The following is a 16,440-nucleotide window of genomic DNA, read 5'->3' as shown; positions in this document are numbered from 1 at the left end:
GGGATGACAAACATATCCTAATTTTACCCTGAGAAGACTTGAATGATTCACTTCCCTACTAAATGCAACCTCACTATAACAGAAAACAACTACTGATAACAACAGGAAGTACAACTACCAGTATTACTGAATACACATCACCTGCCTCTACTATGGACTTTCTATTATGCAGTATTGCACAATTCCACCTCCTATTGCTATTATTACCTACAAGCATGTTGTAACATGCAATATACTTTCTTGATTTAAAATAAAACTCTCCTTGGCTAAGTATAATTTGATGAGATAAATTATTTAAGAAAAACTAAAGTATTGAAAGATGGTCAATACCGAATCAATGTTTGTGACTTCATTTCATCACAAAATTGAAAGAACAATGAAAAATAGAAGATATGGAAGAAAAAACAAGTAGGGCATTTACATGAAATAGTTTCAAGTAACTGAATGCTTGAGGGTTTTGTTTTATTTTGTTTGTTCTGTTTAAAGGAGTCTCTGAACTTATTTCATGTGAACAGAGAGATTTTCCTACAAACTACTCTATTTCTAGACCTTGAGAAAAGAGTTTAGAAAACTATATTCCCCTGACATAATGGAAAAACCATTCTGGTACCTTCACTCTACTCTTCTGAAAACTTATATCCTTGAAGACACTATTCTGAGATTTTTCCCTTCAGCCAAATCCTCAGGGCCTGAGTGGCTCATGACAGTCCTTAATGAACAGGTGAAAGGAGACTGAAACATCCTTTGAAATTTCAGAAACCACTGAGCCAAAACTTAGTGTCAAGTGAGATACAAATTAATTGATCCAAACCATATCTCATCAGGATGTTCACTGATGGAAGAAAGAATGACCCATATCTGTCCAAGGAGGCAAATTAAGAAAAGAAAAAATTCCTCCACTCTTACCCAGTGGCTGTTGCTCCCTCCCTCTCTCCATACAGGAAGTCAAGATGTATACATTCTATTTCCTTCCCAATGTGTTCATTTTAAAAAGAGAGAAGTAATGAATGCACCCTGTGAATGGGGTTGCCATGGAGAAGTTGTTCCAGGTAAAGAATAGTCACTACAGAAAAGTGGCATGCAACTTGTCAGCAGAAAAGCTGCAGCAGCCCCAGAGCAATCATAATTTCTGCACCCACTAATTTAAACACAACATGATTCTGCTGGTCTCCAGAAAAGGCTCTGTCCTTCTGAGGGTGAGCCTGGTTTTACAGAGGAGCAACGCCCTGGCTACTTGGATTTAAATCACATCACATTTTAAAAGCATGTATGTGGTGTTATATTTAATAGAACCCTAATGGCAATCCTTTGTTTAATGCATTTTCACCTCTTAAATCAGGTTTAATGTATTGGGTTTCCTTATAATGCTACACCCTTTCAGAGTTCTGACTCCTCCCCTCTCCCAGTGTGAAGAAAATCAAGATCCATCGTGTGCTGCCCTTGTTCTATCTTCTCTCACTCTTGAAAAGAGGCATCAGCCAAAGTCAGAGGAATAAATACAGGTTCATCTTTCTGAAGTCCAAACTTTTTCTCTGCTGGTTGAAAATTATTTAAATAATACATATGTAAATTGAGATTCCTTTATTAGACTTCAGCATAACTGTCTGGGCTTCAATGAAAATAAATATATTTATGTGCACATGCAATAAACACATACCCCACAAAGAGTGTGAAACATCCACCTGTCCCTATGGTTGTTTAAATAGAAAATGGAAAAAAAATCTTGATATTTTGACAGGAATAAGGCAACAGCAATTGTGATTCAATAAGACCTGTTTAAATAAACTATATTTAGCAAGCCCACATGCTCTAATCTCTAAATAATCAGCTTCCAACTGAGAGCCTACAACTCCAACTGATATTTCTTAAGCATCTACTATGTTAGATCCTTTATATTTAAAATTTTTAATTGCATTTTATCTTCAAAGTAACTGTATGGGATGGTAGTGTACAAACAACAAAACCGAAGCTTAGAGTGCTTAAGCAACTTGCCCAAGTTTGTTCTTCTGTATTATAGCCAAGCTGTGGGTTTGAACCTGAGTCTTATAGATGCTATAATGTGTGTTTTCTTCCCCATACTGCCTGAAAATCAGAAAATGCCAAAATTCAAATCCAGGACCTCAGACATGCAAAGCACATGTCCCATTACTGAGTATTGGGACAAGGTCAGGGAAGAAATTATAGGCTTTGTTAGGCTAGAGCTGGGAACCTTGGAGATATGTTATGGCAGATATTGCTCAATGACTACCCAAAATCCATTCTCCCCTCCTCTTACTAACAAGTGGCAATGTGCCCAGTTAAATAATGGCACTTGCCAGGCTCTCTTACAGATGTGTACGGCTAGTGAGATGTAGTCATAAGTTCTGTATTAGGCTTTCAAGCAAAGCTTTTTAAGAGGGTCTAATTTGGCTGGCATGGGTCCATTTGCTTCTCACCTGTATTGTTCTTACTGTCTGGAACAGCCATCTAATGGCTGAAAGGTGAGCAACAAGTCATAGTCAGGAAGCAACTCACAAGATAGAAACCACACACTAAAGAGCTTCACATACCTGAAGACAATGATAATGATTCTTTCAAGACCACGTTTTATTTTACATAAAAGATACCTTATATCTTATTTGAAGCCCCTTTCATTTAGGGTTTCTGTTACACAGAATCAAATTTGGTCCCAAATACAGCTTGTATGTTGTTAGAATGAGAAAGAAAAGGAACTAGGTTTCATATTCTTGTCTTCCCAATAAGATGATAATCTCCTGGAGCTTAGTGACCCTGCCTCTCGTATTATATCTGCTATTATAACCCCTCACCCCCCCAACACCTAGAGCTTTTCCAGATAATAACACAAAGTCTGTAGTTACTTGTTTACTTAAACCAGAATATATTTTGGAAGAAGAGTCAAGGAAGGTCTAAGTTCCTGAATGTCATTTGTCTTTTAAGATAAACTCAATTTAAATACTCAAAGAAAATGTGTTCTAGACTGATTCCAGCAGGCCACTAACATGACTGACAACAAGAACCAACTATTCTTCAACCTATAGAAAACAACCCAGAATTAGTCTCTAATAGAGTGGTTAAAAAAGGAGTGATGTGGATCTTCATAAAGAAACAACTTTTTGTACCTACACACATACGTGTGCACACACATATGAAAGGTCCTGCAGAACTTCATCCCATTAAGAATTAAAAAAAAAATTTTATTAAGGTATCATTGATATACACTCTTATGAAGGTTTTACATGAAAAAACAATGTGGTTACTACATTTACCCATATCATCAAGTCCCCACCCATACCCCCATGCAGTCACTGTCCATCAGTGCAGCAAGATTCCACAGATCCACTATGTGCCTTCTCTGTGCTACACTGTTCTCCCAATGATCCCCCACACCATGTGCACTAAACATAATACTCCTCAATCCCCTTCTCCCACCCTCCCCACCCACTGTCCCATACCCCTTCCCTTTGGTAAATACTAGTCCCTTCTTGGAGCCTCTGAGTCTGCTATTTTGTTCCTTCAGTTTTGCTTCATTGTTATACTCCACAAATGAGGGAAATCATTTGGCATTTGTCTTTCTCCACCTGGCTTATTTCACTGAGTATAACATCCTCCAGCTCCATCCATGTTGTTGCAAATAGTAGGATATGTTTCTTTCTTATGGCTGAATAATATTCCATTGTGTATATGTACCACATCTTCTTTATCCATTCACCTACTGATGGACACTTAGGTTGCTTCCATATATTGGCTATCGTAAAAAGTGCTGCGATAAACATAGGGGTGCATAGGTCTTTTTGAATCTGAGAACTTGTATTCTTTTGGTAAATTCTAAGGAGTGGGATTCCCGGATCAAATAATATTTCTATTTTTAGTTTTTTGAGGAACCTCCATATTGCTTTCCACAATGGTTGAACTTGCTTACATTCCCACCAGCAGTGTAGGAAGGTTCCCCTTTCTCTGCATCCTCCCCAGCATTTGTTGTTCTAAATCTTTTCGATGCTGGCCATCCTTTTCGATGTGTGTGAGGTGATATCTCATTGTGGTTTTAATTTGCATTTCCCTAATGATTAGTGATGTGGAGCATCTTTTCATGTGTCTGTTGGCCATCTGAATTTTTTCTTTGGAGAACTTGTCTCTTCATATCTACTGCCCATTTGTTGATCGGGTTATTTGCTTTTTGGGTGTTGAGGCATGTAAGTTCTTTATATATTTTAGATGTTAACCCCTTGTCAGATATGTCATTTACAAATATATTCGCCCATACAGTGGGTTGCCTTTTTGTTCTGTTAATGGTGTCCTTTGCTGTACAGAAACTTTTTAGTTTGATGTAGTCCCATGAGTTCATTTTTGCTTTTGTTTACCTTGCATGATGAGATGCATTCAGGAAGAAGTTGCTCATGCTTATATTCAGGAGATGTTTGCCTATGTTGTCTTCTAAGAGTTTTATGGTTTCATGATTTACATTCAAGTCTTTAATCCATTTCAAGTTTACTTTTGTGTATGGGGTTAGACAATGATCCAGTTTCATTCTCTTGCATGTAGCTGTCCAGTTTTGCCAACACCAGCTGTTGAAGAGGCTGTCATTTCCCCATTGTATGTCCATGGCTCCTTTATCATATATTAATTGACCATATATGGTTGTGTTTATGTCAGTGCTCTCTAGTCTGTTCCATTGGTCTATGGGTCTGTTCTTGTGCCAATACCAAATTGTCTTGATTACTGTGGCTTTGTAGTAGAGCTTGAAGTTGGGGAACGTAATGCCCCCAGCTTTATTCTTCCTTCCCAGAATTGCTTTGGCTATTTGAGCTCTTTTGTGGTTCCATATGAATTTTAGGATGATTTTCTCTAGTTTGTTGAAGAATGCTGTTGGTATTTTGATAGGAATTGCATTGAATCTATAGATTGCTTTAGGCAAGATGGCCATTTTGACGATATTAATTCCTCCTATCCATGAGCACGGGATGTGTTTCCATTTATTGATATCTTCTTTAGTTTCTCTTAAGAGTGTCTTCTAGTTTTCAGGGTACAAGTCTTTCACTTCCTTAGTTAGGTTTATTCCTAGGTATTTTATTCTTTTTGATGCAATTGTGAATGGAATTGTTTTCCTGATTTCTCTCTCTGCTAGTTCATTGTTAGTGTATAGGAATGCCACAGATTTCTGTGTATTAATTTTGTATCCTGCAACTTTGCTGAATTCAGATATTAGATCTAGTAGTTATGGAGTGGATTCTTTAGGGATTTTTATGTACAATATCATGGCATCTGTAAATAGTGACAGTTTAACTTCTTCCTTGCCAATCTGGATGCCTTTTATTTCTTTGGGCCCATTAAGAATTTGAATGTACCTATAGTGTTGACCTCCTGATTTAACCCCTTCCTGTCTCTCCAGAACTCGCTGTGCCCTTGTTCCACTTCAGAACACTGGATCTATCTGCTGTTGAACTCTCCAAACTCCCCTCTATCCCAGAGCCTAGTCTGCATACTCATTCTTTCCTTTTGCACATGCCATTCTAGAAGATTTTCCTCCATAGCCATGCAATCTTTTTTAAAGCCATAGTCTCCCCATTAGTGAATGGAGATGTCAAGAATACAGCCTCATCTGGTTGTTGGGGAGATTCAGTGAGGACATAGATGAACATGAGTGAAATGAGTTGTGTAGTATATGCTTCATGAGATGTACTCCATCAGCAAATACTGGTGGCCTTGGTTGTATGACTCAGGCAGAGGTCAGTTCTGCAGGGTCACCTATTTTGGCTCTCCATTTACTCCAATCAGTCATTCAATTGATCAGTCAGTCAATTAGGAATTTCCCTTCCATTTACCATTTCAACTAATTTCCACTCCTCTTCTAAGGTCCAGCCCCAATCCCACAGTCTTCAAGAGGCCATTCCTATCTCTATGATGTCAGAAATATCTCCAACTTCTATTATTCCTTCTCTCCTTAACTCTCTGTCCAATTATTTGCATCTGTATGTAGAACTATCATTTGCTTATATGAACATCATGTCTCCTCACTAGTTTATAAGACCTTTGAGGACAAGGACCAGGTCCTCTTCCACTTTGACCCCAATAGCTGGTATGGTGCCTAATACCCAAAAAGCTTTTATTAAATGAGGTCAATTTGATTGTTTGCTTTCAGATCTTACTTTCTTTGAAATTTTGAACAAAGTAGCTTCTGTGAGTAGACAGCAGAAACACATAAGGTGCAAAGAAAAGTCAGTGTTTATTATTTCTTAAGTCATATGTTGAGTGGCTTGTAGATGCTAGATACTGGAAATGTTTTTATGTCTCACAACAGGTTAGTCAGTTCTATAGTTATTCCTATGTCACAGATGAAGAAACTGAGGCACAGTGACTAAGAAACACATCCTAGTTCATATCTGCTAAATGACAGAGCCAGGATTTCCTTCCAGACCCTTGGGCTCTGAAAACTGAGCTCTAATCATGACATTACAGTGACTACAAGGCATGGGTTTGAATGCTGAAGGTTCTGTGCAGCCCAGCCCCATACAGCACGACTCACACACCATCCAACTCAGCTGACTCAGTAGCCGGGACCCGTATTTACTCTAGGTGGATTTAATAGTTGACAACAACAGCTAAAAAGTTTGCTTAATCTACCTGGAAGCAACACTAATAAATACAGGAGCAGAATGAAGAAGGGCAGCATCACGGTGGTAGAAAGTCTGAAAATAAATGTAAGTCTCAACCAGGAAGGGTGAAACTGAAGGTAATTAACCTATGCTCTTCCTCTGGAGAGAACAGAAGTCAACTACACAGTCCACTTAAACAGTTTTGCAAGCCACCTTAGAGCCAGACTCTCCTTTTGGGGATGTGTGTCCATGTCCAGGGATGATTATAGAGAGATGACATTACATATCATGCAGTGTGTAGAGGAATGCAGGATTACCCAGGAGGAGCTGTAACAGATGCTCTGAAGAGTAAGAAAAATAACCACTAAATGATGGTTTGAAAGATCATATGTGTGACCAGTCACAAAGAGTGGAAATAATCACCTTGGGAGAATGTAATTCACCAATTCATTCATTCCATATGGACTGATTTCCTACAATACTTATCAGGAGACCACTATATGCCATGCACTATGTAGTTACTAAGGATAAAATGGTGAACAGACTGGAAAGGTCTCTGCTCTCACAGAGCTTGCCTTCTGGGAAAGGCAGACAACAAACAAGCCAACCAATGGATGAACAAGAGAATGACTATATTATGAAAGAACAAGTGCAATAAGGTGGAAAAGGTGACAGGGAAAGTTTTATGGGAAGGCAATACTTGAGCCAAAACATCCAGGATGGAAAGGAACCATCTCTGCAAAGATCTCGTATGGAGAGACTCTTTCGGGGGGAAAGGAACAAAAGATGCAAAAGCCCTGAGGAAGAAAAAGAGCTTGATGTGCTTGAGGAAGAGAAATATGAGGGAAACTGAGATGAGAGGAGGTTGAAATGGACAGAAGCACTTGCTGGACTACAAACATGGGGTTTTATTCTAAGTGGAAGCGTCAGAGAGTTGTAAGGGAGAACATGATGCTGTACTGTAGATTCTCTTTCAGGAAATGGTATGCAGTGGAGTAAGAAGAGAAACAGGGCTACACTTAGGGGCTGCTGTGGAGGCGTCTGTGGTTTGAATGAGTGGTTTGAATGAGTGGCAGCAGCAGAAATGGAAATAAACAAAAGGGTTTGAGCTGTATTTTAGAGAAAGAACTAGTGCCTTTGCCCAAAGGCTTCACTGCCCCAAATGTCAGCAGCAAACTGCTCAAGTGCCTAAAGGTTCTTGAATTGAATAATTAAAAAGATAATGGGTTATGTTCAAAAGTAATTCAGGATAGAAATTTTAGGCAGTTTTTCTTCCAGTGTCATCTTCCTAAATGGATGGCTGCTTTTCTGTAGGCCAACTCTCTAACCTGACGGAGGCCCGGGAGGCTCTCTATCCCAGGGCAATGTCTGCCCTGTGTACTGGGCAGGGTTGTTGTGAGAAATTAATTAAGTGATAATAAGTAAAGTAAAAGCCTTTAAGTCTCCATGCCAATATTTCCCAAATTGAAACACTGTTCAAATAAATATGAAAATAAGTATTCTATTGTCAAATATATGCATAGGCTTCTATATTGCAGGACTCATCAGGACCTTTAATAAATTAATGTGTATGATGGCCACCAATAGTATACTGTACTTCTCAAACTTACTTCAAGGAGGAATTTTTTTTTTTTTTCAGACCATCTGATTACAATTTCCATGGAACCTAGTTTGGCAAACACTGGAAACAAGTGCAGAGATGTAAAAGACCATTATTAAGACACTCACTAGGCGATCTTTTAAAATTCATAATCTTCCAGTAGGGAAAGTATATTGCACACTCATATGATCAGTGATTTGGAGAAGTATTACCAGGTTAGGGAGCGAGCATCTTGCCTGGGTACCCAAAACATAATGCATCGGTCAAACATTGAAATGAAAAGGGATGCTTGGATAAACCAACTTGAGAATTCAGTCTCCCTAATCCAAACAAGAAACCAATGAAACAGCCATCATGACCCCCATTTAACAGATGAGAAAACTCAGCCGTGAAGAGGTTGAGTGACCTACGTAAATTCATCAAACACTGAACTTGTAACCAACATGTTTATGTCTAACCATTATATCAGCGGCTCTTTTTAAATGCCAGGATTAAATAGAGCAGTGATTAGTCTAGTGAAGCTTCTGCACAAGCAGCAGCAGAGAGCAGAGCAAGGCAGTCAAGAGTTTCTTCCATCCTGGACTCTGGTTTTCTGTTAATTTGGGTTAATTGTATGACTGTGGTGGTTGGCACAAAATTTACCAATCCTTCACCATTTAGTAACTGTGTAATGTTAAGCAAGTCACTTAACCTCTCTGAGCATTGGCTAAATCACCTGCATCAGACAGATGGCAATAATACCTCCCACCCACCCTTAGGTTTGTCATGAAGGGGAAATGGGACAATAAAAGTCAAGCATCTAACCCAGTTCCTGGCACACTGGGAGCCCCTGTTGAATGCTTGGCCTTGATTATTATTCTGTATAATATTGCATATGGAATTTGGGATTTTTGAGAAGCAATGCTCAGGGGGATGTTTGTTACTAAAAGATGAGGTAAAGTTTCTTCTCTTTAAGAGTTTTGATAAGCATGGTTTACACTGATGTCAAAGTCCAGGTTTAAATGACAAAGAAAAAAAGCTGCAGTTTCACTTAATCTGGGGAGACTACTTTTATTAGAAATCTGCTTTGAGTAAAAACTTTCCCCTTCCCCCTGGGATACTTGGTTTGGAATTAACTCACTGAGCCTGAATAATATGAGGAAAATTGGAATCCTAGTGAGAGATAAGGTCTTGACCCTGATGTCTAAATGATCCCAGTGGACTGGTCTAAATACCACAGATTGCCTTTGTATGGAGCATATCCACATTGTATCAGGTGGAAACAAGTGCAGGGGGAACAGATCATGAGAACGTGGTAGACAATCAACAATGACATTTGCACATGTGTGTGGAGGGAGTCTTCCCCATGAATAAAGCTGTTGATTTCAAATCGTACTTTATTCTCACCTTAGTTAAATCTACAGGTAACCAGTTTTTGACCTTTAAAACACAGTATCATTTTGTTCACAGTCCCCCTGTGAGTTGCTTGTCTACTTAATGAAATTGTTGCCTGGCTAATAAAGTTGTGGTTGAAGTCCTGCCTCTTAGCCATTAACTTCAGGATCTGAGCACCGTTTTCTATTCATTTACGCTCAAGCCCCTTAGCAGTGGGATTGTAGGGTCTTTCTTAGAATTAAATTTGGATGGTCTCTGATCTTGATGAGTTTCAGATGAAACGTGAGATGTTAGATTAATGTAAAGACTGTGGATTTAATTGTTTGACCTCTGGAGTCAGCTGCCTGAGTTTGAGTCTTAGACCCACTATTAACTGCGTGATCTCTCTGAGACTGTTTCTTCAGCTTTAAAACCTGAATAATAAAAATAATAATATCTACCATACATCAGTGAATGATTATGAGGCTTAAGGGAGACTCCGAATGCCTGGACCCTGAACACTAGCTATCGTTACCATCACCACCACCACCCATCGTCATCACTATGACCATCAGCACCACTACCACCAACAGCAAGCCACAGCACCACCAGCAGTATCATTGCCACCGTCATCACGTTTATCACCATCACCACCACCACCACTATAGCAGCAACACAAATGTCATGGTCTACCGAAACTCAGCAGCCCAATTCTTCAAGATCTTCTTGAATTGAAAGGTGAAAGACATTTTTCTTTTCTCTCAAGTCCATTTCACCTATGCTCATATTTTCCACATTACAAGTAAAAGCAGCCTTAAAGCAAACAAGACATTAAGCAAAAGCCATTGCGGCAGCTAACTGAGGTCTGGTGCATCTCCCATTTTCATCTCTTTTAGATAGCTTAATTCAAATTTTCTACCCTTCATCCATTTTTTTTGTCTCTCTTACATTGTCAGTGGCTTTTATATGTTACTATTAGTTGTTTGTTAAGATTCATTTTCATTTTAAAATTTATCTGGAAAGATCTCTTCCTCTTTAGTGACCAAGTGAGTTATAGATCTGCTCAGGACTCCAGAATTCTGATTAGTGATTTTTGCTTGTGATTTGACCACTTAAGTCAGTTAATAAAGCTCATTCATGAGTTTTCAGTTTGTACTAATTGTTTTTTTCAGTGAACCTCTGCTACACATTTTATGTTTGTAGGCTAGTGTTGTCATTCTTCTAAATCAATATCCAAAAACACAGAACTCGTCAGATTCTGCAGAATAAACCTCTAAAACTAAAATATTCCCCCTTTAGAAAGGTTGAAATTATGAGCCTATGGTATTGAAGAGTTCATGAAAATCACTCTTGCATCATGAAGCAGGAACATGAGCACATATTGAAGAGCATTCCATGATCTCAAGTCAGGCTGGGAGGACTATTTGTCAGCAATTTAGATGTGTAGTCAAATGAACCCCCATATAAGATGATATGCCTCATATTATAACTTCTTAGTCCCTAAATATTGTCCCATGATTAGTCCTATGCATCTGATCATATAAGCTCTCTCTTGCCTTTGTGCATCCTTATCTATTATCCCAGCCAGGGGCAGGACCCATAACAGAAGACCAATGAATATTTGCTGACATGTAAAACATTTTTATCTTTGGAAATACATCTTTTTTGAAAAGATAGAGAATGATCAGTTTCACCATTTTTCCCCCTTCTGGTGAATGTTTTCCAGGGCTAAAGATGGAAATAAGTAGGCAAGATGTAAGAGCTCTCCAAGGAAGATTTTGACGACCTGCTGCCATGTTTCTGGTACAGCATTTAGTAAAGATTGGGTAGTACCCAACCGATCTGTTCATTATCAAGTTCTAAGATGCACATTTATTCATTCATTCATTCATTCATTCCTTCATTCAATCAGTCAGTCAGTCATTGGACTAGCATTTCCTGAGGGCCTGCCAATGGTGTGTCAGATGCCGAGCGAGATGCTGGGAACTCAGCAGTAAAGAGAAATAATGGAGTTTACAGGAGATTTGCAAAAGGATACTGGCTTTGACATTACAGGTTTTAGAACAGCATGTCTTAGTTTTGATCCAAGAAATCAGAGCTTGAGATGAGGACTTATGTGCAAGTAGTTTATTTGGAAGGTAATTCTGTGAGACAGAAGCAAGGGAGCAGGGAGAGTAATACAACAAAAGAGCAAACCTAATACGTGTACTGGTGTGTTCTGAAGGTGTCTGTTGTAGGCAGTAGGGGATGCTAAGAATCCATGGGGGCCTCTGAGAAGCACTCAGGACACTTACTAAAATTGTCCACCTGGAGGCTGCAGTGTTCACCGACCAGCCTTATTGCCATGGGCAAAGGGTTGCTTTTGGACTACCCTCATGCACAAGCTGAGCAGCCTCCCTTGGTGGAGGAAAAGAACTTGAAGCAGAGAGCACCTGAGTGCACCTGAGTCAGGTGCTGCCCGCATGATGTGACTCTGGGCCTCCAAGGCATGTCCCACCACAGCTGGGGCTAAAGTGAGGGTTAAGATGAGAGAATACAACATGGGACACCAAAGACGAATGACAGTCATTCTTCAATGAGTTTTTAATAAGTGGATTGCTGAGCTGATAGGCCCTCTGTTAGGAGCTTAAAAGAACAAAAGGCTTCCACATCTAGCGTTTACATGTCTTCAGGTAGGAACCATGTCTCTCTAGCATATTTAGAACATCTTTCAGTTCACTGTCACAGACCCAATAAACAGGCTTGGTAATGAGATTCACTTTCACTTTTTAAACCGTTTTAAATGTTCATTTTCAAAACAACAAAATGGAAATAATAACAAAAATGTCAATAGAATCACAAGTCACTCTCTGTATGGACCCCCTCTAAATGCTTCATGTACCATCTCTTAAAATCCTTACAATACCTCAGTGACATAGGTACTAATATTATCATTCCCATTTTATAGATGAGGCAACTAAGGCACAGAGAAATTTTAAGATAGGTCCAGGGTGAGATAGCTAGGAAGCTGCAAGGCCAAGATTCAAACCCACACAATCAGATTTCAGATTCTGGACTCATTATGTCATTCTCTCTCTAATCCTAATGGAAAACCTGGGTATTTAACCATCATTCCAATCAACTTCATCTATTTCATATGTATTTCTAGTTAGTATACAATCAAGTGTGTTTCAATAACACAGAGTCTCAGTCAATGTCTGGTGAAGGCAGACTTGATCTGTTTTGAGAACTGAAAGGGAATAGATTTCATCCACTGAGACCCTAACCCCAACTCTCCACTCCTTATTCATACTCCTCACCCATATTTACAGATGCTCTCAGATAGCACAAGTTCTGCTCTTTTGGGTTATGAGACATCACAGCTGGGTATAGACAGAGCAGGCTCTAGAACCTCTGTTCAGTAAAGGGGCTATGAGCTCAGGCTCTGGACTCAGACTTCCCAAGTTCAAATCCTGACTCACATAAGTTCTGCAAAGCATCGGTTTCCTTATCTGCAATATGGGCATTATAACAGTACCCAAGGCATTAGGTAATATTTCTGAATCTATAGCAGTCTTAGACATGGAAAGCACTGGCTATTACCATTATTTCCTCCACTGCCACATGCCATTCATGTAAGAAGCCCAGCTCTTAACTTAGAGGATCACAGCTCTGTTTAAGAATTCATGATGCTATAGAAGGCTTTCCTCACAAATGCACATACATACATATTATACACAGTCTCAGAGACATCACAACAAACTCAGCATCCCTATGGGCTGTACATGGAGATATCTAGGTGGACCCTATGAAGATATCTCCTGTATTAGCCAGTCCATACTGAAGGGAATGTTTCAGAAAGTATAGTGTGACCAGGGGCTACATCAACTACTAAGAGCTGTCAAAACAGAAAGAAAAAATAAAAAGAAGATTCTCTCATTTTTTAGCTCCTACTAATTATAAAATCCCTATTACCACTGAGTGGTGAAGCTTATAGCCAGCACAATTAAAATTTTAATTAATTAAGCCAAAGGCAACATTAACTTATTTTTTTTAAACCCTCTATATAGGATGATTAACATAGGTCAGAAAATCAGCAAATATGGCAAGGATTTCAACATTGAAAGGACTCCAGACCTTCACACTTGACATGTCTGAATAAAGGAAATTGTAACAAAACCCCCAAAAAAACTCAAGAACAGTGATTCCTAAAGTTTCTAGTGAATCAAACACATTTAAAAAAAATAAGTGTTGTTCTTTATCAGAGTTTAAAAGCAGTCTAAATGTCCTAGTAGCAGAGCTGGTTAAGAAAGGAAAGATACAAATAGCATAAGTGCAACTAACCACTCTTTATTATTAAATCCACAACCAAATTTCAGGTGAATAACTACACGGCTTTATAAACTTTTCCAGTGGACACATTATCAAACCAGTTGGTTATTATGCCAGCTACAGACTTAAGCCACTTTGGTAACTGGGAAGAGATGAACTCATGCTGAATGAAATAGATTCAACCATTTAACTAAAACTATCATCAAGAACAGACTGTGGGCTATTTCACAAAAGCGAATAAGTCTTACCAGCCCGGGTAGTGACTACAGACATGACTACCTACCATACTGTCTCAGGCATGCAAGGAAAGTTCTGCATTATCTCTGCAGGACCCCTCCAAGCGTCAGCAAGTTACACAGGAAGAAATGCCTGTTTTCCATTTTCCTGTTCAGCATCTTTCATTCATTTCTCCCTGTTAGACAACATCCCCCTCAGGCACTCTGGGAAATATGCAAACTAAGTGGAGACTGTGGAAAACCTTAAAATGGTATCCTAAAGGTAGCAGCCCAGTCCTTCTATGCATGTTGTCAGCCCTGCTTCCTGGTGAGTACCTCTTACCTCCTTAACTTGTTTGCAGCTTAGCATCTAAGGAAGTGAACATGAAAATGAGCTTGGTGGAGGGGTGTCAAGAGAGAGAAATGACACATCTCCTATGGCAAGAGGAATTTCTTCTGTAAGAGCTGAGTGGGGAGGGAAGGAAGGGAGGAAGGGAGGAAGGACAGAATCTACAGAAATCTTTTTGAAAGAGAAGCTTCTAAACCTTGTTATTTTCTTTACTGCTATTTCCAGTGGGTCATTCCCCACTACTCAATGAGTCACGAAATTTCAGTGAGTCATGAAAATACATGCACACACATCCATATACATGTCACAAAGAAAGTTATGGTGAATAAGAGCAACTGAAGTCTTAATATAAAAATAAATAAATTTCTCATTTATTTCAAGTTCTGTTTATGGAATTTTAAGCAACTAGCCTCTTTCCAGTCTTTGCATTTTACAATAAACACATAAACTATGCCAGCGGCAAACTGTTAAGCTTATCTTGACACTAGTTTTCATTAGAACATGGTCCTAAAATCATATTTAACTCATTTTCTCTCCTCATACAAGAGTAAGTGTTCTCATCAACAGGTTATTTAAGCTGTACATTATGTTTATCTCCATATAATCTTTTCATTCTAGTATCTTCATCTCATTTATGATTCTTTTCCAATCTGCACTTCTCCTGGGACATATGTGATCATTTAATCTTTTGTAACTTAACACTGACTAGAAGACAGAGGTCCCTCTGGGCCAGCGTGTTTATAAGTATGATGAAATCTGTACATTACAAGGATAACTCCCCCCAGTGTTGGTGTCATTGCCATGGAGATAATGAAAAACTGGCTTTATAAGTGAGTGGGAAATCCTCAGAATTATTAGCAAAGCTAAATTACACAGAGAGCCTCAGAACTACATAGCATAAAGCATAGTTGTATCAGAGACCCAGAGAGAGTAGGAGCATCATGAAAATTTGACTCTGGAGTAGGAAGAAATGAAGTATGAATCCCAGACCCATGTCAGCTTTCTTCTTTATTAAATGGGGATAAAAAGAATACCTCCTTCATGGTATACATGGTGAATATAAATGAACTGTTTATCTAAGGGCTTAGCAGAGTGCTTGGCACATACTGAGTACTCTAGAAACATTAGTGGTAGTGTTATTGAATACAAAGAACTAAAATACAGTTGCAAACATCCTGCAATTAATCTTCCCTTTGTGTTACTAAATGATGTCTTCCTGCAAAACGCAGGCTTATAACAAGAATCATACTTAAACATCTGAAGGGAAAGACACTCTGTTTTGATTTCATTGTCATTTATTTTTAGGAATCTCTGTGTATGCTGTGTTTTCATTGATCTAGATGACAATGTTATGATCTTGAGCAAAATAGTAAATGATGTCTATTTATGTTAATATTTTTATATTCAACCATGAGCACTACCTCATTTTGGGAGAACTGGAAAACTCATAATTATTGAATTAAGGACACCATGGAGAATTTAGTATCCCAGCTGGTTCTTCTGTACTCCAAATACATACTGTTCTTATTCAATTACAGCCCGTACATTCAGTTCAATAGTGTTGTTCAAAAACCTTGTTAGTGAACTTCAGATTTCTTCAAACACCGAAAACAAGCTTGCATATGTGAAAGCTCCACTCACAAAGAAAAGTGAGTTTTGCTAAGGTCTTTAAAAACAGAGAGAAATATTCTTATTTCTTCTCTTTCATTTAATGATTATTGAGCTAGAATGTCTGAGTTTGCTCATATGAGGCCCCAGCTCTAGTGAGGGATACATATTCATGTATAACACTTGAAAATCCTAAAAAAAATTATGTCCTGTGAATGATTAGGATGGAATGCATTATAAAAGGCATTTTTCAGACTACATTGAAACATTATTAGCAAGTGAACTAAAATATACTCTTCTTTATTAAGACTTAGAGAAATTCACATCCTGGCCTGTCAGCCTAATGCTGCTGACTCAGTAATGCAGACCAGCTGAGACAAAACAAAACGCTACTGAGAGGAAGAAGGCACTATG

General features: G+C 38.7%; 1 protein-coding gene across 7 annotated transcripts in view; it reads right to left on the bottom strand.

The window, feature by feature from the left end:
• The window catches only part of TAFA1 (TAFA chemokine like family member 1), a 708,714-nt gene that overhangs the window by 344,475 nt on the left and 347,799 nt on the right, over window positions 1-16,440 (bottom strand). The window lies entirely within an intron of this gene.

Source organism: Manis javanica, chromosome 3 (genome assembly GCF_040802235.1).
Source record: "Manis javanica isolate MJ-LG chromosome 3, MJ_LKY, whole genome shotgun sequence".
In the NCBI taxonomy this organism is placed as follows: Eukaryota; Metazoa; Chordata; class Mammalia; order Pholidota; family Manidae; genus Manis; species Manis javanica.
Note: the sequence above shows the minus strand (reverse complement) of the source record. Positions and strands in the feature narration are given on the sequence as shown.